The following is a 21,553-nucleotide window of genomic DNA, read 5'->3' on the forward strand; positions in this document are numbered from 1 at the left end:
AGTCCCCATTAGATACAGCTCAAATGGCATATTCATTTCAAGCTCTCATTTACAGAGCATTGGAAATACTTAACAATACAATCTGTCTGACCTATTCATGCCTTCTGTTCCTGGTCATTTTCTGTCAATTACCCAATGCAGTTTCCTAGCAAATGGAGTCATTTTTTATGAGGTTTTACACTCTATTTCCCTGAATTCATATCAACTTACAGCTAGATTTGGAATATAGGTGGGAAAAAGAACATTGATTAAGGTAATATTTTTAAGAGAACAGAAAAATTCTGAATGATATTGTTCAGTCATTTCTCACTCTTTTAGACTCCCTTTGGTAATTTATTGCCCCCAAAAACTGGAGTGGTTTGTCATTTCCTTTTCTATTTTATATTATTTTATGGATAAGGAAACTGAGGTTAACAGGGTTAAGTGAGTTGCCAAGGGTTGCACAGCTAGTAAGTATCTGAAGATGGATTTGAACTCAGATCTTCCTGGTGCATGATATAATATCACTTCTCTGATATCTTGATATTGGAGATTAAAGGACAACTTATTTACTTTACTTACTGCTTACTTACCCAGCCCTCTAACCTCCATGCCACCTCACTCCATCTCACTAGTTTAGGGGAAAAGTAAGCAAATCTAAGCCAAAGTAGATCTGTTATAGAAATATTTCAGTGACTGTGAGGAATTAAATGATGCTCAAGAAAACCACTTCCCTTTGCATTGTGGGAACAAGGATACAAAATAGACAAAGTATAAGAAACTTGAGCTACAGTTCAGATGTGGGTTTTTTTTTTAATTTCTTGGGAAACTATCAGTTGATTTATAAACAATAAAGCAACCTTGGCAAGGCAACCTGAAAAATATAGTAGTTTTTCCTTGCTTCTACAATTTCTGACTTCCCATTCCACACTACTGTGATAACCTGATAAGAGCCAAAACTAGGGTGAGATGATCCATTTTATCCCATTTACCAAAATTCAATGGTAGCTAAATTTTGAGGCAGCTCACAATTTCCTCAGTTCAAATCTAGCCTCACATACTTACTGTGGGAACCTGGTCAAGTCAACTAACCTCAGTTTCTTCAACTTCAAAATGTAAGGATCAAATTAGATTATATTTGTAAAACATATTAGGCACATGGTTAATTGGTTATGCTTATTCCCACCCTTACATCTCCTATGTTCATTAAGACCTACATAAATGTAAAATTGGAACAATTTTTTTGTATTCTGGAAGTAGTCTGTTCCAAGTCAATATTTTAAATTTTCTTTCTAATATACACATATTCAGTGCACTCTGCATTTTTGATCATTCAAAGTGATTCTGACTCTTATCTGATGGATTCCTCTGACAGGAAAATGGTCTCACTGTAATAGTGACATTTTTTTAACTTGTGAAAAAATGATTAGGCCACAACTCCTTAATAAGACACAAACTACACAATAGCATCACAATCTGAGGATGAATAAGGTTACTTGGGATATTATGCAATTACTTGGTAAACTTCTGATTTTGCAGCTTCTTATTTTCTTCTTGAACCAAGTGGATTGTTTCCTTCCATCTGCTATTCCTCTAAGGTCTAGTCTAATTTGACCTCTACCATCCCAGTGATTCTCTAGAACTAATCCATACAAGATCATCTAGAATGATTATAATCTAACTCACCACAGGCCTTAGATGATCAATCATAGATGTCCGCCAGGACCCTGAGACTTAGGGGGTGTGAGGTAGGGTTCTTAATATTAAAAAAATTCACAGCATCATTTAGGCAGTTAATACATTTAAAGATATATGTCCTTCATGGAGAAAATCTCCAATTAGTGCCAGCCTCTTTAATGGGCATCCAAATATATCTCAAATGAAGCCCCCATGAGTTGAACCCATGATAGGGATTACTTGCCTGACTTATACTTAGAAGCTGAAGTCCCCAAAGCATAGCTGCTACCTTAGGTTCTCATGTAAGTTATTTATGTCTCATATAAAGATCACCCCATGTCAATCTATTCAGGGTTGTATTGACACGTGGAATGGTTTTGCTCCCTGCAACAAATATTGTTGGATTTAATAGAGGTTATTACATTGCAAGAAGATAAAGGGAAGTAGAGACAAGTAGGTGATTCAGTGGGCAGAATGCTAGGCTTGGAGTCAGGAAAACTCATCTCCTGAGTTCAAATTTGACCTCAGATAGATACTTCCTAGCTGTATGACCCTAGACTAGTCACTTAACTCCATTTGCCTTAGTTTTCTATTTATCCTGAATATAGCTTGTTGGTACATGTTGTTTTTTTTTTTTTCTCTCCCCAATTAGACTGTAATCTCCAAGAGGGGAAGACACTGTCTTTTGCCTTTTATTGTGTCCCCTGGGCTTAGCACAGGTCCTGGAACCCAGTGGGTGCTTAATGTTTATGAAATGATGAAAAGTCCAGATGGGCTGTATTGTTCTGGGTTGTTCTCCAGACCCTACTGGTATGCTTCTTTTTAACAATCCGTCTATCAGATTTAATTAGTTTTTAGAAAAAGCAATCCTTAAATAGCAAAGTAAGAAGAATTAGTATAATATACTTCCCCCAAAGTCTGGATCATGTTCTACCTCAAATAAATATAATATCCAGTGGAGAGTTCTAACAAATAGCATAATGAGTGAGGCGCACATGAATAGAACATGTAACAAAAGGATAACTTCTGACTGCATCATGGTTAGTCCTTTTCTTCCTTTGTAGAAATCTCATAAACTTCCCTTAAATATAGCTTTCAGTTAGATTCTGAGGGTTGACTCCTTTCTAGATTGCATACTGGCACTTCCGTCCACCTTGAGAGGTCCAATTCCTGAAGCAGCTGCTGTTCTCAGGTGACTGTGTTTCCATAACTGTTGCAGGTGCCTCCACTAAGGTCACCAAACTGTCTATCTAGGAGAAACTTCCTCCTCTGCTTCTAGGAGAGGCTGATATGACAGCCTTTCAACTCAATCAGTCAATGGGACTTTGGGATCTTTTGAGCTCATCAGGTTTACAAATATTCCATCTTGAAAGGCTCATTTGCCTAAGATCAGCAAAAAACAAGCACAAAATAAAAAACAATCCAGAGACAAATATGTGCTTATAGTAACTGACTGGGTGGAACACAGAGAGACAAGGCAGGCTGCTTTCCTACTTCAAAGACAAGAAAGAGGACATGGAGAAAGGGACAGGAGGGAGAGAGATGATAGAGAGGGGAGGGCGGGGGAGAGACCAGAGTCATTTTCTTTAACTACATATTAAGTTCAACTTGGAAACTCCAGACAACAGTTCTTAGTACCAGAAGATTTTTCTTCCCCTAATCAGGCAGAGCCAGAAGAGCCTTTTCTCCTTTTTCCACTTGGACTAGAACCAGGTAGGGAATATCTGTGCATGCACTAAGAACTGGATCCCTTTAGTTCAATACCCATGCTATATTGGTATTTAAAAAAAGGAATGAACTTTTGAAACATTTTAATGATTTTTCAATCTCAATTGCTCATTTTTGTCCAAAAGGAAATGTCAACCAAAAAAATTCTAAAATTCTCATCTATCTGTTCATTCTGTACTAAGGAGAAGTTAAAGTAACCAAAAATTCTCATTTTGGCAATACCCAGGCATAAATTTATGGGTTAAAAATAATCTATGCAGAAAAAGGACAATGAATTATTATAGAATAAGAGTTCAACTTTTATTAAATTAAATTTTATTAAAGATACTATTTGAGTTTTACAATTTTTCCCCCCCAATCTTATGTCCCTCCCCCCACCCCACCCCCATGGAAAGCACTCTGTCAGTCTTTGTTTCCATGTTGTACCTTGATCCAAATTGAGTGTGATGAGAGAGAAAACATATCCTTACAGAAGAGACAAGAAGTCTAAATGATAACAAGATCAGACAATAAGATATCTGTGTTTTTCTAAATTGAAGGGAATAGTCCTTGAACTTTGTTCAAACTCCACAGCTCCTTATCTGGATACAGATGGCACTCTCCTTTGCAGACAGTCCCAAATTGCTCCTGATTGTTGCACTGATGGAATGAGCAAGTCCTTCAAGCTTGAACATCCCTCCCATGTTGCTGTTAGGGTGTACAGTGTTTCTCTGGTTCTGCTCATCTCACTCAGCATCAGTTCATGCAAATCCCTCCAGGCTTCCCTGAATTCCCATCCCTCCTGGTTTCTAATAGAACAATAGTGTTCTATTATACTATACTATACTATACTATTATACTATTATACTATTATACTACAATTTGCTAAGCCAATCCCCAGGTAAAGGACATTTACTTGATTTCCAATTCTTTGCCACCACAAACAGGGCTGCTATAAATATTTTTGTACAACTAATGTTTTTACCCTTTTTTATCATCTCTTCAGGATATAGACCCATTAGTGGTATTGCTGGGTCAAAGGGTATGCACATTTTTGTTGCCCTTTGGGTGTAGTTCCAAATAGCTCTCCAGAAGGGTTGGATGAGTTAACAGTGTAATAGTGTCCCAGATTTCCCACAGCCCTTCCAACAATGATGATTATCCTTTCTGGTCATATTGGCCAATCTTAGAGGTGTGAGGTGGTACCTCAGAAAAGCTTTAATTTGCATTTCTCTAATAATTAATGATTTAGAGCATTTTTTATATGGCTATAAATTGCTTTGATCTCCTCATCTGTAAAATGCGTTTGCATATCCTTTGACCATTTGCCAATTGGGGAATGGCTTTTTGTTTTAAAAATATGACTCAGTTCTCTGTATATTTCAGAAATGAGTCCTTTGTCAGAATCATTAGTTGTAAAGATTGTTTCCCAATTTACTACATTTCTTTTGATTTTGGTTACAGTGGTTTTATCTGTGCAAAAAGCTTTTTAATTGAATGTAATCAAAATCATCTAATTCATTTGTGGTGATGTTCTCCAACTCTACCTTAGTCATAAACTACTCCCCTTTCCATAGATCAGACAGGTAAACTAGTCCTTGATCTTCTAATTTGCTTATAGTATTGTTTTTTATGTCTAAGTCCTGTAACCATTTGGATCTTATCTTGGTAAAACGGGTGTTAAGTGTTGGTCTAATCTAAGTTTCTTCCATACTAACTTCCAATTATCCCAGCAGTTTTTATCAAAGAGGGAGTTTTTATCCCAATGGCTGGACTCTTTGGGTTTATCAAAGAGCAGATTACTATAATCATCTCCTGCTTTTACACCTAGTGTATTCCACTGCTACACCACTCTATTTCTTAGCCAATACCAAACAGTTTTGATGACTGATTCTTTATAATATAATTTTAGATCAGGTAGGGCTAAGCCCTCTTCTTTTGCACTTTTTTTCATTAAGCTCCTGGCCATTCTTTTTATTTCTTTTTTATTTTTAAATATTTAAATATTTATGTTATTTATATTATTTATATTTATATTATATTTTTAAAAATGACTTTATTTCTCCATATGAATTTACTTTCAATTTTTTCTAACTCTTAAAGTAATTTTTTGGAATTTTGATTGGTAGGGCACTAAACAGATAGTTTATTTTTGGTAGAATGGTCATTTTTATTATTATTAGCTCTACCTACCCATGAGCAGTTGATATTTTCCCAGTTATTTAAATCTGATTTATTTTGTGTGAGAAGTGTTTTATAATTATTTTCAAAAAAGATTATGAGTCTGTCTTGGAAAATAGACTCCCAAGTATTTTATATTGTCTGAGGTTATTTTGAGTGAGATTTCTCTTTCTAGCTCTTCCTGCTATATCTTGCTAGACATATATAGAAAAGTTGAGGATTTATGAGGGTTTGTTTTATAACCTGCAACTTTGCTAAAATTGCTAATTGTTTCCAGTAGTTCTTTGGATGATTTCTTGGGATTCTCTAGGTAGACCATCATGTCATCTGCAAAGAGTGAGAGTTTTGTCTTTCCCTTCCCAATTCTAATTCCTTCAATTTCTTTTTCTTCTCTAATTGCTGATGCTAGCATTTCTAATACAATATTGAATAGTAGTGGTGATAATGGGCATGCTTGTTTCACTCCTGATCTTATTGGGAATGCCTCTAGCCTCTCCCCATTGAATATAATGGTTGTTGATGGTTTCAGATAGATATTGCTAATTATTTTAAGGAACAGCCCATTTATTCCTACACTCTAGTGTTTTGCAGAGGAATGGATGCTTTATTTTGTCAAAAGATTTTCAGCATCTATTGATATGATCATATGATTTCTGATAGGTTTGTTCTTGATATAATTGGGTATACTAACAGTTTTCCTAATATTGAACCAACCCTGCATTCCTGGAATAAATCCTACTTGATCATATCCTAGTGATAACTTGTTGTAATCATTTTGCTAAGATTTTATTTAAGATTTTTTGCATCTATATTCATCAGGGAAATAGGTCTATAATTTTCTTTCTCTGTTTAACTCTTCCTAGTTTAGGTAACAGCACCATATTGGTTTCATAGAAAGAGTTAGGCAGAGTTGCATCTTTCCCTATTTTTTCAAAGAGTTTATATAGAATTGGAACCAATTGTTCCATAAATGTTTGGTAGAATTCACTTGTGAATCCATCAGGCCCTGAAGATTTTTTTAGGGAGTTTAATGATTGTTTATTGAATTTCTTTTTCTGAGGTAGGCTTGTTTAGGTATTTAATCCCTTCTTCATTTAACCTGGGAAAATTATATTTTTGTAAATATTCATCCATTTCACTTAGATTATTAAATTTATTGGCATAGAGTTGGGCAAAATAATTTCAAATTATTACTTTAATTTCCTCCTCACTGGTAGTGAGTTCACCTTTTTCATTTAAGATACTAGCAATTTGCTTTTCTTCTTTCTTTTTTTTTAATCAAATTGACCAGAGGTTTATCAATTATATTGGTTTTTTCATAATACCAACTTTTGGTTTTATTTATTAATTCAATATTTTTTTGGTTTCAATTTCATTGATTTCTCCTTCAATTTTTGGAATTTCTAATTTGGTATTTAATTGGGGATTTTTGATTTGTTCTTTCTCTAATTTTTTTAGTTGCATAATTAGTTCATTGATTTCCTCTTTATCCAATTTATTCATGTAAGCATTTAGAGCTATAATATATCCCCTGAGAGTTGCTTTGAATGAATTCCATAGGTTTTGGTATGTTGTTTCATTATGATCATTATCTAGGATAAAATGGTTAATTCTTTCTATAATTTGTTTTTTGGTCCACTCATTTTTTAAAATGAGGTTATTCAGTTTCCAATTTGTTCTGGGACTATATCTCCTTGGCCCAATATTGCATATGACTTTTATTGCGTTGTGATCTGAGAAAGATGTATTCACAATTTCTGCCTTTCTGCAGCTGATAATTAGGTTTTTATGTCCTAGTACATGGTCAATTTTTGTATACGTTCCATGTACTGCAGAGAAAAAGGCATATTCCTTTCTATCCCCATTCAGTTTCCTCCAAAAGTCCACCATATCTAATTTTTCTAACAATCTATTTACCTCCTTAACTTCTTTCTTCATTTTATGAGTTGATTTATCTATATTTTATAGTGGGGGCTTGAGGTCTCCCACTAGTAGAGTTTTGCTGTCTATGTTTTCCTGCAGTTCTTTTAGCTTCTCCTCTAAGAATTTGGGTGCTGTCCCACTGGGTGCTTATATATTCAGTATTGAAATGACTTTATTGTCTATGGTACCTTTTAGGAGGATAAAGTTTCCTTCCTTATCTCTTTTAACGCTATTTTTGCTGCTGCTTTGTCTGAGACAACGATTGCTACCCCTGCTTTTTTTACTTCAGCTGAAGCAAAATATATTTTGCTCCAACCTTTTACCGTTACTCTATATGTATCTTTCTCCTTCAAATGAGTTTCTTGTAAGCAGCATATTGTAGGATTCTGGTTTTTAATCCACTCTGCTATTTGCTTATGTTTTAAGGGAGAGTTCATCCCATTCACATTGAAGGTTATTATTTCTAATTCTTTATTTCCCTCCTTGCCATCCCCCCTTTATCCATATTCCCGACTATTTTGTTTCTGAATACCACTCCCTTCAGTGTGTTTGCCCTCCTATATCACACCCTCCCCTTTCTTTCCCCTTTCCCTTTTTCCCTTTTCCCTTCCCTTCCTCTTGTTATTTTCCCCTTTTCCCCCCCTTCCCTTCCCCTTCTCCATCCCACCTCCCCTTTTCCCTTTTTAATACTTGAAATGTTAGATGTTTTATAAGTTAACTGGGTATGTGTAGGTTGACTTTAAGCCAAATCTGATGAGAAGAAGATTCAGGTGTTTCTCATCTTTCTTCCCCTCTATTACAATTGGTATTTTGTACCTCTTAGTGTAATGAGATTTACCCCATTCAATCCCCTCTCTCCTCCTGTCTCTTTCCTGTCCCCCTTTTTAAGGAGGTAGTATTTTTTTAAATCATTCTATCTAAGTCATAGAAAATTCTAAGTGTCTGTCACTTCTAGTTCAATATATTCTGTTGAATAGAGTCAAAATTCCTGACAGTTATTAGAGCCTTTCTCCCAAGTGGGGTTAATCCAATTACATGTCATTAGATAACAGTCTCATGGATAGGTCATGAATGTCCTTGATTTCATGCTAGGTATATTCTCTCTGTTAGAGTTACAGTTCTCCAGATTTGTGAGAATCTTTTTTCCCCATGCTGGGATATAGCCAGTTTCAACTTACTGTATATCATTTTTTTTCCTTTTACTGCCCCCCCTTTTTTATCCTTTTCATGTGTCTCTTGAACCTTCTGTTTGATGTCCAAATTTTCTGTTTAGCTCTGGTATTTTCATCAGAAATTTTTGGAATTCTTCCATTTCATTAAATATCCTTCTTTTTCCCTGGAAGAGAAGTCTCAGCTTTGTGGGAAAGTAGATTCTTGGCTGCATTCCAAGTTCCCTTGCTCTTCAAAATATCTTGTTCCAGGCCCTGTGATCCCTTAATATTGATGCAGCCAGGTCCTGTGTGATCCTTACTATGGCTCTTTGATATTTAAATTGTTTCTTTCTGGCTGCTTGCAGGATTTTCTCTTTTATTTGATAGTTCTGGAATTTGGCCGCAACATTTCCTTGGTGTTTTCATTTTAGGATTTTTTCTGGTGGGGATCCATGTACTCTTTCAATAACTACTTTACCCTCTGATTTCATGATATCAGGGCAATTTTCCATCACTAGAACCTGTAATATTAAGTCCAGGCTTTTTTTCTCTTCAATGATTTCAGGAAGTCCTATAATTTTCAGGTTGCCCCTCCTCGATCTATTCTCGAGGTCAGTGGTTTTGTTGATGAGGTATTTTACATTTTCTTCTATTTTTTCAATTTTTGATTTTGTTTAACTGACTCTTGCTGTCTCATGGAGTCATTAGTTTCTGTAGACTCCATTCTTTTTTGGGGGGAGGAGTTTTCTTCATTAACCTTTTGCAACTCCTTTTCCAATTGGTCAATTCTACTTTTGAAAGAGCTTTGCATTTGACCAATTGAAGTTTTGAGAGAATTATTTTCTTTTGGCATTTTCCTGAATGAGAAGGTGAGGAAATTATTCTCATTTTGTATTTGTCCAATTCATGATCTGAGAGATTTATTCTCCTTTTATATTTCTCCAATTGTACTTTCTAAAGTTTTGTTTTCTTGTTTCAAGGTATTAATTGTCTCTCCCAAATTTTTAAGCTCCTTCCTTATTTCTTCAAGTAAGCCTTTCAGCTGTTAATCTGGTTGATCTGGGGCTGATCCACCCTCTGAGCCCATTTGGCCAATGCTGCTGCCAGAGACAAATCCTGAGGTAGATATTCTTTCTCCTGGCTTTTCTTTCTGGGTTTTGTGGGTCATATTTCTTTTAAGAGGATTGTTTCATGTGATAGATGGGGAAAAGATCAGGAGACTTTAGAACTGTGCCTGTCTTCTTTCCGCCATCTTGGCCAGAAGTCCCCAAAAGTTCAACTTTTAATAGCATTGTGTATTTAGCGGACTAGGAGCTGGCCTTGGAGAAAAGAGTCCCTCTGAATTTGCCTTCTAATCTGTCAGCACCCCAAGTCACTAAGACAATAACTTACAAGCTAAAATATAAATATGAGCCAATCTATAAATTACAGAAAAGTTGATATGCATCAGTGGACTTCCCTCACTGATGAAATATCAGGTTCAGACTATCTCAAATAAAACATGGACAACAAGCCAGGAATAAGTCTTAGCAAAAGTAGAGAGAAATGAGATGAAAGGTGAGATAAGAAAAAGGGTGGGGGGAAATCCAGTGACAAACATTACAGAATAGAAAAATGGAAAATGCCAAATGTATTTTATTTATTCCCTAGTCATCTTCCACAGGTCTTATATTCAAACCATTACAGAAAACAGTCTGCAACTTTAGGACTTGCTGATGACAGTGAAGAAAAAAGAAGTCAAATGTCTTTTATGTCATTCATTTGCTTGGCCAGTCTTACAATCACCAATTACCTTTGATCTGCTGTTAGATGTAATTAAAGAAATTTCATAAGCTTCTATTATGGGTTTGAGTTGATTAATGATTTCCTTGTCTGGAATTTTGATGTTAAAAACCATCATCTTCATAACAGATTCTCTAAAATCTGAGAGCTACAAGAGGGAAAAGTCACACAAGAAAAGAAAAGAAAAATTGGAATCAGTGGCCACAGGATTTTTGATATTCATTTAAGACAACTCCACAAGAGAGACACTTTTTTATGAACAATGGTAACATAGAATATCAAACCAGCTTTTCAACAAGTTCCTCAGAAATATTCTTTCTGGAATTAAGTTTCCTTAAAATGATATTGTATATATATATATATATATATATATATATATATATTTCTTAATGTCTAATTCAAAATTCATTAGGCATCTTTACTCTATGCCCAATAGTAGAATTTTTACGATAGTAAATATAGTCTCTCCCAAAAATCTTATTGCAGTTTTAAGTTAAAATAATAAAAATAATATAAAAAGACTCATGTTTTAAAATGATATTTTTTCCTAGTTACATATAAGGGTAATATTTTATGTTCATTTTTTAAAATTTGACTTCCAAATTTTACCCCCACCCTTCTTCCCTTACCTCTTCCCTCCCTGAGATGATAAGCAACTTGATATATATGTTCATATATGTTCAATGAGGCAAAACATATTACCATATTAGTAATGTTGTAAATAAAAACACAGAGCTAAAGTGGGAAAAACCCATGAAAACAAGAAGGTGGAAAATAGTATGTGTTGATCTGCATTCAGATGCATAAAGTTCTTTCTCTGGAGGTAAATAGCATTTTTTGATCACAAGTCCTTTGGCATTGTCTTGCATTGCATTGCTGAGAATAAGTCGCAAAATCTCAAAGCTATTCAGACTTTTGGAAGCCCTGAATAGAACCTCCTCCTGGAGTGTACAATCTAGAAATAGCTATATGAAAAGCAAACAATTGAATTCTACTCCTTCGCCAAGTTTTGTTGAGTCTAGCCTCAAAATTTGTTTTGCATCCTCCTGTCTATATTCATTCAACCACTAACCTCATCATCTCCAATACTGTAAGAGTGTCTTAATTAGTTTCCTGGCTTCCATTTATTCCCTCTTCCAATCTATCCTTGACATAGTTCATAAAATAAGTCTTCCTATCTCTATCTCTATCACTCTTTTTCTCAAAAATCTTCAAGTTCCTTTTTGTATCTCTCTTACAAAACCCATTTGTTAATGCACACTTCCCCTTCAAATTGCCTTATATTTGCTCATCTATCTACATGCTATGCCCCACTGTTGTTCAGTCATTTTAGTCATATCCAACTCTTCATGACACCATCTGGGATTTCCATTTCCTACTCCAGCTTATTTTACAGATAAGGAATTGAGAGAAACAGGCTTAAGTGACTTGCTTAGCTAGCTAATAAGTATCTGGGGCCAGATTTGAGCTCAGGAGATAAGTCCTGACTTCACGCTCAGAACTCTCTCTGCCACCCAGCTGCCTTATATCCTCCTAGTAAAATGCAGTGTGACCATATGAGTAGTTGATTAATGTTTGTTGAATTGAATAATACTAGGCATAATGAGTGCATAGGAAGAGTACTGAGTATCATGAAATATTTTAATATAAAATGGACTTAATTTCATTGCTTTTGTATTTACTCAAGTAAAAACTATTGGTACAGACTATTGTCAGTAGATGTCTAATAAATATTGAATTAGATATTAAGGAATATATCTGAAGATACAACAATTTGTGGAGACTTTTTAAAACTAAGAAAGAACACTTTTTTATTAAACCATCATATGAGAGATAAAGAATCCTTGAAAAATAAAGATTTCCACAGCAATTGAATGAGACTATAATTCCCTAAGCAACAAATATGAGGAACTGATTTTTAATCAGAATGCTAAATTGTCACTAATCCTTTAGACATTCCTTTTATAGAAAGGCTCTTGTTTGAAAGTAGGGGGGGGAAAGTACCTGTTTTGCTCATTTTACTACTTCTTCAAGTGTTCTTTACTGTATATAGCTCATTAGTAACAGTTTCCAGCATCTGCTAGGCCCTTTCTTTGTCCTCTCCGGCTTCTGGCTCAGTGTAGTTTAATGTTGTTTTCAAATTGGTCACCTTTTTAGATGCCTTAATCTTTAATTGTTCCAATCTTTTGTAAATATTTCTTGAGTTTTTCAATGGTTTTGTCCTGAGGGGTAGGAAGAGAATGATAGTGATTCTGGTATTAATATTTAAAAAGCAAATATATAAAAGGGGAAGGGAACCAATATTTCTTAGTATTTACTAAGAGCAAGGCTCTGAGCTAAGTACATTGAAAAAATCATCTCATTCAGAAATGCAACTTAACACAACTATTAGGAACCACCTCACAATCAAATTGAATAAAATGACAAAAAAAGGAAAATGATCAATGTTGGAGAAATTGTGGGAAGATTAATACATTAATGCCCTGTTGATGAAGTTCTAAACCAATCCATTCATTCCAATGAGCAATATGGAACTATGCCCAAAGAACAATAAAATTGATCATAATGGCCCCTCTCTCCTATCTTGATAGGTGTGCTATTTTGTAAAGCTCTCTCTCCCTCTCTTTTTTTTTTGCAAGGCAATGGGGTTAAGTGGCTTGCCCAAGGCCACACAGCTAGGTAATTATTTAGCATCTGAGGTTGGATTTGAACTCAGGTACACCTGACTCCAGGACTGGTGGTCTATCCACTGTGCCACCTAGTTGCCCCAAGTTATCTTAATAAAAAAGAGCATTTTAATCACTCTGGACTAAGATTCATGAGCCATTTATAACAATTTGGGGGCTCGTCCTCAATATTAATGTAAATCTCTTTATCTGATATTGTCCATTAAGAACATATGAAAAGAATGCAGGCAAATGGCTTGATTTCAAGCCTACTTTCTTAGTGTTCTCTGCTGGGGAAATATCTCAAGGTATTCCTGGGAAGGTTGGCCTGGATTTGAGAGTGATTAACATGTTTGAGTGTAGAAGCTACATAAAGAAGTGATTTCAAGGGTGGCACCAGTGGCCAGAACCACCCTGGACTGGCTGGGAAGTCCTCAAGGAGAGAGATTTACCCTGAAGGAGAGTCCAGAGAATAATAGGATGCCCTGAAGGAGGGGCTTTTGGGTTCCCTCTCCAGGAATTTCTCCAAAATCTTAAATGGGGAAGGCTGCTTCCACACATGAGCAAGGAGACACTGGCTAGTAGCTGAAAGCCAAGGAAGGAAGCAGATTGGATCCAAATGCTGTGTGAGTAATTTTGAATGTTCCAGATGGAGTATATGTATTTGTTCTTTGTCCTGTCTTATGTAATTGTCTGTGTTAAGTATTTCTAGATCTGGGGACTCCATCTAAGTTATAAACTGGGACAGCTGTTTCAGAAGTTAGGGCAGGAAGAAGTAAGTCTGCAGTGTTCCCCTCTGGAGCTCAGCCCATCCCTCACTGAGGTGGTAGCTGTGCTGGTGCATTGAGTTAAAGAGAAAAAAACTGTTTTTTTGACAGTTTAGAAGAGACAATTAACTTTTAAGGGAAAGATTGAGAAGTTATATTAGGGAAGATTTATTATTCTTATGACTGTCAGGGACAAATTCCATATTTTCTCCCTGGGATGGAGGGAGAGGGTGGTAGGTTGGGGAAGGGGATGGTAGACTGAAGGCAAGGCAGTCTTGATTCCATCTGCCATCTTGTTAAGACCTGAACCATGGGGGTGGGCAAGAGACATCAAGTACTGAAGCCTTAAAAGGAAAGAGACACCACCACAGGCAAGATATGTGATTGGGAAAGGAAGAAAATATAAAATCCATGGGATAGGAGTCACATTTATAGAAGGGACATCATATTTAATGAATGTCTCTGCTCTGGTTATATGGCCTAAGAGTGATGACCTTCACCATGTTTCTGAACTGGAGTTTTGGTAATCACTGTGAGGGTTATAAAAGAAGGTTATTAGATTTGTTACATTCTGACAAAATTTGTACAGAATGGGAGGAATTAAATAAGAACCTAGATTGTTAAATTGGTTTGGGATTTTAAACTGTATTGAAACACCTTTGGGTTAAAGGAAAGTGGTATTAGGTTAACTAAGAAGAAAATATATGTATGTGTGTGTGTGTGTGTGTGTGTGTGTGTGTGTATGTGTGTGTAGGTACACACATATATATATGTATATACATACACACACACATAAAACTAAGAAGGATATTTACTGATTTCTTTTGGGACAAAACTCTAGTTCATTTTAATGCTAAGCCTAATGCTAACAATTACATTTTTATTTTTGGATGTAGTTTTTGGAATGTGAATGCTGGATTCTCTGTATAAAGTACTCAAACTAAATTGTTAGAAGTTTAGTTGTATTGCATTTGGATTTTAAATGTATCATATGTATGAGATTGGATCCTTAGAGGATCTGGGAAAAGTGGTCTAGAAGAGAAAAGTATAAAGATAGAAGGGTAAACATTTTGCTCTTGTTCTAAGGGAAATGAGATGTTTAAATAAGAATTTTATGTTTGATGTAAATTAACAATGTATGTTCAATTTTAAAGAAGTTAAGAATGTGAACTTTTCTCTTGGTAACTGCGTACAGCTGATGTTGGGGCTCTGAACAAATAGCAATTGTGTAGTCCCACTGTCAGATAATGTATTGATGAGTAAGGTGTATTTCTCAGTTATGTCATGTTCTTTTGTAATTGCAAAGGGATTCTACATGCAATGTTTTGTTAGCTCTTATGAATATATGATATTTAAATACTGCATTGTTTTAACTTGGGATTAACATGGCAATAAGGAAAATATGAATAAATTATGACCCCTTCTGGCATAGCTCTGTGGGTTCATGAATAATGTACTAATGGAAGTATTACTTGTACAAGGTAGTAATTTGTGTGCTATTCTTACTTCTGTTTTATTCTATTGGAAATAATAATACATATTGCAAATTTAAAGTCACCTAAGATGTTCTAATGCTTTTAAAGAATTCTAAAAAGTAATTTTGTTTGTTAGGGCCCAGGTTGGTGGTATAGTGAATAGAGCATTGGTCCTAGAGACAGGGGGGCCTGAGTTCAAATTAGACCTCAGACACTTAATGATTACCTGGCTGTGTGACCTTGGGCAAATCATTTAACCCCAGTTTCCGTGCCAAAACAAAAATAGTAATTTGTATGTTAAAGGTGCCTAGTAGCTAAACAAGTTTATGTATGGAAGTTTCTAGCTATATAGAAATGCGAATTAGGAATATTTTTGATATGTATATTTGTGTATACATATATATATATATATATGAATATATATATATATATATATATATATATATATATATATTTATATATATAGATATGTTCCAAAATTGGTGATTTACTTTGAAGTAAAAGCACCTATGTAATATGAGAAAGATAAATGCAAGAAAGATAATTTGAGGTTTTATGTGACAATATTTAGCTTAGGCAATCTCCTGATCAGGGGAGGCATTTATTTGTTGTAAAATACAACAGGATACAAGGCGGGTTCTCTAACCGAGGGGAATTTGACACAGCATCTTTTTATAAAGATAGAGTAAATATGATTTCAGACAAAGGGATGCCGTAAGAGGTAGCAAATGAGGCCTGTAGGACTAGTCATAGTTAGAATACCTGGGTTTAGCAAAGACCCAAGGAGAACACTCAGAGCTTTAAGGAGCGGTTTCATTGATTGGGACCACATTAAGGCTATAATTGGAATATGTGAAGTTCTATTTAGGTAAAACAACTGTTTTAGATCACAGGACTTTTAAAAAATTTTCTCTTTTTCTGTCAGATACCAGGATGGTCAGCAAAAGGAAATGCTACTGGGTCAATGTCATGTTCTTGGAGTCAAGGAAGCCAATGGGCTAAAGATGCCAGAAATATGTAGTCAAAGGGGCAGCTTCTCAGTATAGCCTGAGATTGGGCCCTTTTGACTTGATTTTCCCAAAATGACATTTGGATAATGTCTTACCTGGAAGAATAAATCGGCCTTAGGCATTCAACTACCCACATGACCTCTGCCTGGACACTAACATTCAATACTTATATCAATAAAGGAAGTTTCCTTTAATGTCCTGGATCTTTATAAAGTTACTAAGCAAATCAGAAAAAAGAAGTTTTAGGAGAATTGGCTATAATAGCCAGAGATAGGTTAGCTGTGTGGCTCTGACCCCTGCTATCAGCTACATGTTAAGATAGGAATTAAGTTTCCTTAATTTTTTATTTTGAGGGTATATTTAGGAAAGAAGAAGAATGGGTAATTCTTGGGATAATTTTGAAATTCTAGTTTGAGGAAAGGAATGTGAGTCAGATAAGTACACCAGGAAAAGGAAAATATGGGAAGATTTTTTGGGAAAAAATCATTTTGGTTAAGAATGTTTGAGTCATTACGGTAATGAGAGCAAAGGTTTGGCATGATTGTTGAATGTATATGTTACAAGCTTTAGGTGATGTGATAGTTCTCATTGGGTGTTTCCTCATGTAGTAAAACACTTAAGGAAGTTTACTGTGTTAAAGGGAAGTATGTGTTTTAATATGGCAGCAAGGCAAAATGTAAATTATAATAACCTCCAGAATCTACTTGTCTTGTGATGAAAGCATGTGTTTTGATCTGAGTAAAATGATAAGCAGTTTCTTTAACAGAAGACAAGATCTGAACAATACACCTGAGTTAGAGAGGACCATTTTCAAACAAATTCAGAAGATGCAGAAGGACTTTGGATATCTCCAGGGGAGAAGGGAAGGGAAGGGAAGGGAAGGGAAGGGAAGGGAAGGGAAGGGAAGGGAAGGGAAGGGAAGGGAAGGGAAGGGAAGGGAAGGGAAGGGAAGGGAAGGGAAGGGAAGGGAAGGGAAGGGAAAAGAGAAGATAATGGGCCATTTCATTTCCACCATCTCTCACCTACATGTACATTGTGTAGTCAGTATAGTCTATACCTGTAATTTCCCCTTGCTTCTAGAAGTGTGACACCTCTTCCTTATGGAAAGCAGAAAGAGAGGCAAGGTTAAGATGTTCTCCATTGAGAGAAAAGGAGGGAGATTATTGGGTGGCATGATTATATCCTACATTATAACCTATATCCTATCTAGGGAGAGTCCTATCTCTCATTTAGAGAATGGGGTATTAGTAATGGTGGGAGGAGAATCTAGCCAACAGAAGTCAATGCCCACTCTTTTGCTGTGGCTAACTGTTGCACTCACAGTAGCCCACAGCAGTTTGAGAATTGGCCTTGGGTGCCAGTTCCCCTTGGGTCCAGCCTAGATTCTCAGTTCCTGGTCAGAGGTGCACTGTGGCTCAGGATTCTCATCCAGAGGAGAGAAACACCAGTGGCATATGGCTGAGTCAGTTCAGGGTGACTATTGTTTATACCAGTCTGGCCAGGATATTTTCCTGGGGTTTAGCAAATATCTGTGGACATGTCCAGAAGCAGGGTACAAATATTCTGGACTGTACAACTAAAGAGACAGGTGGACTGAGACTCATGTGAGATGTAATGATGGTACCTGGATGCCTTATAAAGATGAGCAAACTGGGGGACTTGTTAAGGGAAACTTTGATCATGAGGACTTGCAAGGAAATGCAGAAATGCCCATTTGGAAGAAAAAAATAATTTAAGAAACATCACTAGATATATTAGCTGTTCTTGGGGTTGGTCTAATGGCACAAAATCAAGGATTTATTTTGATCTATTTTTGGAGCCAAGAAGATCTATCTAAAGACATTGGTATAAAAACTAGCCAGTGGAAGGAAGGTACAGCAACTTTGGAAATATATATATTATCATGATGATTACATGGCATATTTAGGAGGGCCCCTTGCAAGTAAGGATGGACAGGTATCTCCATTTGTTGCAAACAGGAAAGCTATATTCCTGGAAGGTCTACCAGCACTAAAGGAATATTATTGGATTTCTGGGACTATTGCTTATACCCATTTATCCATAGGGTTGGTCAGGAAGTTGTTATCTAGACTTGTGTCTACTATCTGGGTATAGGATGGGAGTTGGGGCTATGGAACACCAATTTATATCCTGATTAGATTGCAAATGATAGTGGAAAACTTACTAATTAGACAGGAAAATATGAGTGTTTGGGTTCCACAAAAAAGTAAAGGGAAGATTGTCAGTTTACATTACATATACCAGGGTCTCCATGTATTGTTGCCTACAGGCAGGTAATTAGTTAAGATAAAACTTTTAGCCTTCATTTGCTCAAAAACTGCCCCACCTGGTCTTGACCTTCTCCTTTACGCATAGTCAAGGATATCTAGTTGTTCTTACTCAATGGTAGGATGATGGGGGGGAGGTGTATAGGAACCAATGTATCAATTAGTTTTGTGCCCCCCCCGCCTATGTTGGCATGAGGGAGCAGAACAAAACCTTTCAAACTGTATAAAAGACCTTCCATTTCTGGAATTTCTTGCCCCTCTCTCCCATCTTGAGATGTATGCCATTTTGTTAAGATATCTTAATTTAAAAAACCCATTAAAAAAAAAAACCGATTGCACCTTTGATTCAGCAATACCAAAACTAGGCCTATAGCCAGAAGAAATCATAAAAAATGAGAAAAGTACCACATATCCGAAAATATTCATAGCTCTTTTTGTAGAGGCAAAGAATTGAACACTGAAGTGAAAGTCATCAATAGGGTAATGGCTGAGCAAGTTATGGTAAATGAATGTTATGGAGTAGTATTGTTCTATAAAAACCATGAATGGCCAAACTCTAGAGAAGCATGGAAAGAATTATAGGAACTTATGTTGAGTGAAAGGAGCAGAACCAAGAGAACATTTTACAAATTAACAATGTTGTGAATTGATCAACTTTGATGGACAGAGCTCCACTCATCAGTTAAGAGCTAAGACAACAATGTGAGACTTGTTATGGACAATACCATCCAAATCGGACAAAAAAAGCAAAACAGAACAAAAAACAACTACAGAATGTGAATGAACACTATGTTCACCTTTTAAAATTTTCTCTTATATTTTTCCTTCCTTTTCCATGGTTTTCTTTCTTTTCCCTCAGTCCTAATTCCTCATACAGAAAATGGCAAATGTTTCAAACTTGTTAAATACAAATTACATGTACAATGTTCACTTGACTGTTTGCTTCTGAGGGGAGGGTTTGGGAAGGGAGGATAAAAGAAAGTTGTGTAACTTATAAATATGTATGTGGATGAATGTTGAAAAATTTTCATAACATGTTATTGGAAAAATAAAAAAAGAATTAAAATAAAAATGTTCTCATTTGATTTTCACAGCCACCTTGGAAAGTATATTTGAATAATATTTCCCTTTTACCATTGAGGTGGAACAGAGGTTAGTTAGTGCCAGGGATCACACAGCTAGAAATTGTCTAAGGGTGAATTAGAACTCAGGTTTCCCTTACTCCAGGGTCAGAGTTTTATCCATTGGTCCATCCTAGTTGGGAACGTAACTGACATCATTCATTGGACAAATAACAAAAATCAGTCATTGAGTCTACTCTCAGTGAAAAAGAATATAGAGCATTGCTGTGTCATGACAAAAGTTCAATATAAAATATAAAATGAGGTTCCGGTTTCAAGGAGCTTATAATCTGTGCTAGCCACACATAGAGAAACCAGGGGGAAAATCTGACCAGTTACTGATCCATAAGTGTTTAATAGCAGCCACTATTCATATAGAACTTTATATTTGTTATCCACTTTAAATCTCACAACAAAACTTACTAGGCAAGTAGAGTACAGGTCTGGCTGCACCAATTTACAGATGAGGGAACTGATACAGGAGCCTTTCCCATGGTAATTCAAACACAATTCTGGTAACTCCAAGTCTAGCCCTCTATGGTGCTGCCTCTGAATAAAATGGCAATAATTGGCTTAATGTTGAAGTTGATTTGGGGGACCCTACAACTGGGATATTCAGGAGAGAACTTCAGCAGAGAAAAACAATAATTCAAAAATTTTCCCTTAAATTAAGAGATGAAAGGGAACCTGTTTGCTTAAATGAAATAGAGAGAATTTGAAATCATGAGACAAAGACCCTGCTTGAGTTTTTGAAATAACTTCACTTACTTTGAGGTAGTTTACTCTCGTTAAATGAGTTTTCATGTTTTGATTTGACAGTTTCATATCACTGAGATCTTTCTGAAGTTTCTGCACCTTTTCTTCCAGTCTTAGAGTTGTTGTGTTTGGCAAGCTCTTTTCAACTGCCAACAGAATCTGTTGTCTTTTTTCTTTCTCTGGCTTCCAGAACTTCTTGTCCAACTCTTCTGTCTGCAAATTTTACACTTTGTTTTTTTGTTTCCCTTTGAATTTCTCCGCACATCAACAAAGGAATTAGTCTTAAAATACTTCATGAGTCTGGTGTTACCCATACTAGAGCCACAGTTGATTAGTAAGTCAATTTTTTAAATCAAATTAAATTCATTAACAAATACAAGGAAACTATGTAAAGTACTAGAGAAGGAATAAAATGACCTGGATTTTTAATCCCAGATTTCTACCTTAGCCTCAGCTTCCTCAACACTGAAATGGAAATCAGAATCCTTGTACTCCCTAGCCCACAGGGTTATTGTGCAGATCAGATCAAACATGTATATTAAGTGCTTTTGAACAGGAAAGTCAAAGTTCTATCTAAGCCATAAGTTATTGTTGTTCATGTTTTTGGGTCCATTTATCAAAACTTATCTAAATATTAGGGTCATGGACATGAAAACATCCTTTAGCTTGATTGGGATGAAGTGTTAATTCCAATTACTTCATCTGACAAAAGAAGCAATGCATTTCTTACTTCTGTGTCAGTGGTCACTAAGACAGAGACAAAATCAAAGAGTCAAACTAGGTCCAGACTCATGAATCTGAGGCCCAGGCTTTGTCTGGACCTAAATAGACTAGATTCAATCTAGGGAATATCAAAAATCATTTTCTCATAGATTTATGTTCCTTTCTCTTAGACTCAGGTTGCTTGTCTTCCTCACATTGGTTCCAAGGAAATCTCAGCATGATATGTGAATATAACAAACATCTAGTTCTCCACAGATATGAATAAAAGCACTTAAGATAAGACATTTATACTTCAGACACAGGATAATCTTTGTACAACCTCTCAGAAAACACAGAAAGGACTCACA

This window comes from Macrotis lagotis, chromosome 8 (genome assembly GCF_037893015.1).
Source record: "Macrotis lagotis isolate mMagLag1 chromosome 8, bilby.v1.9.chrom.fasta, whole genome shotgun sequence".
NCBI classification, from domain to species: Eukaryota; Metazoa; Chordata; class Mammalia; order Peramelemorphia; family Peramelidae; genus Macrotis; species Macrotis lagotis.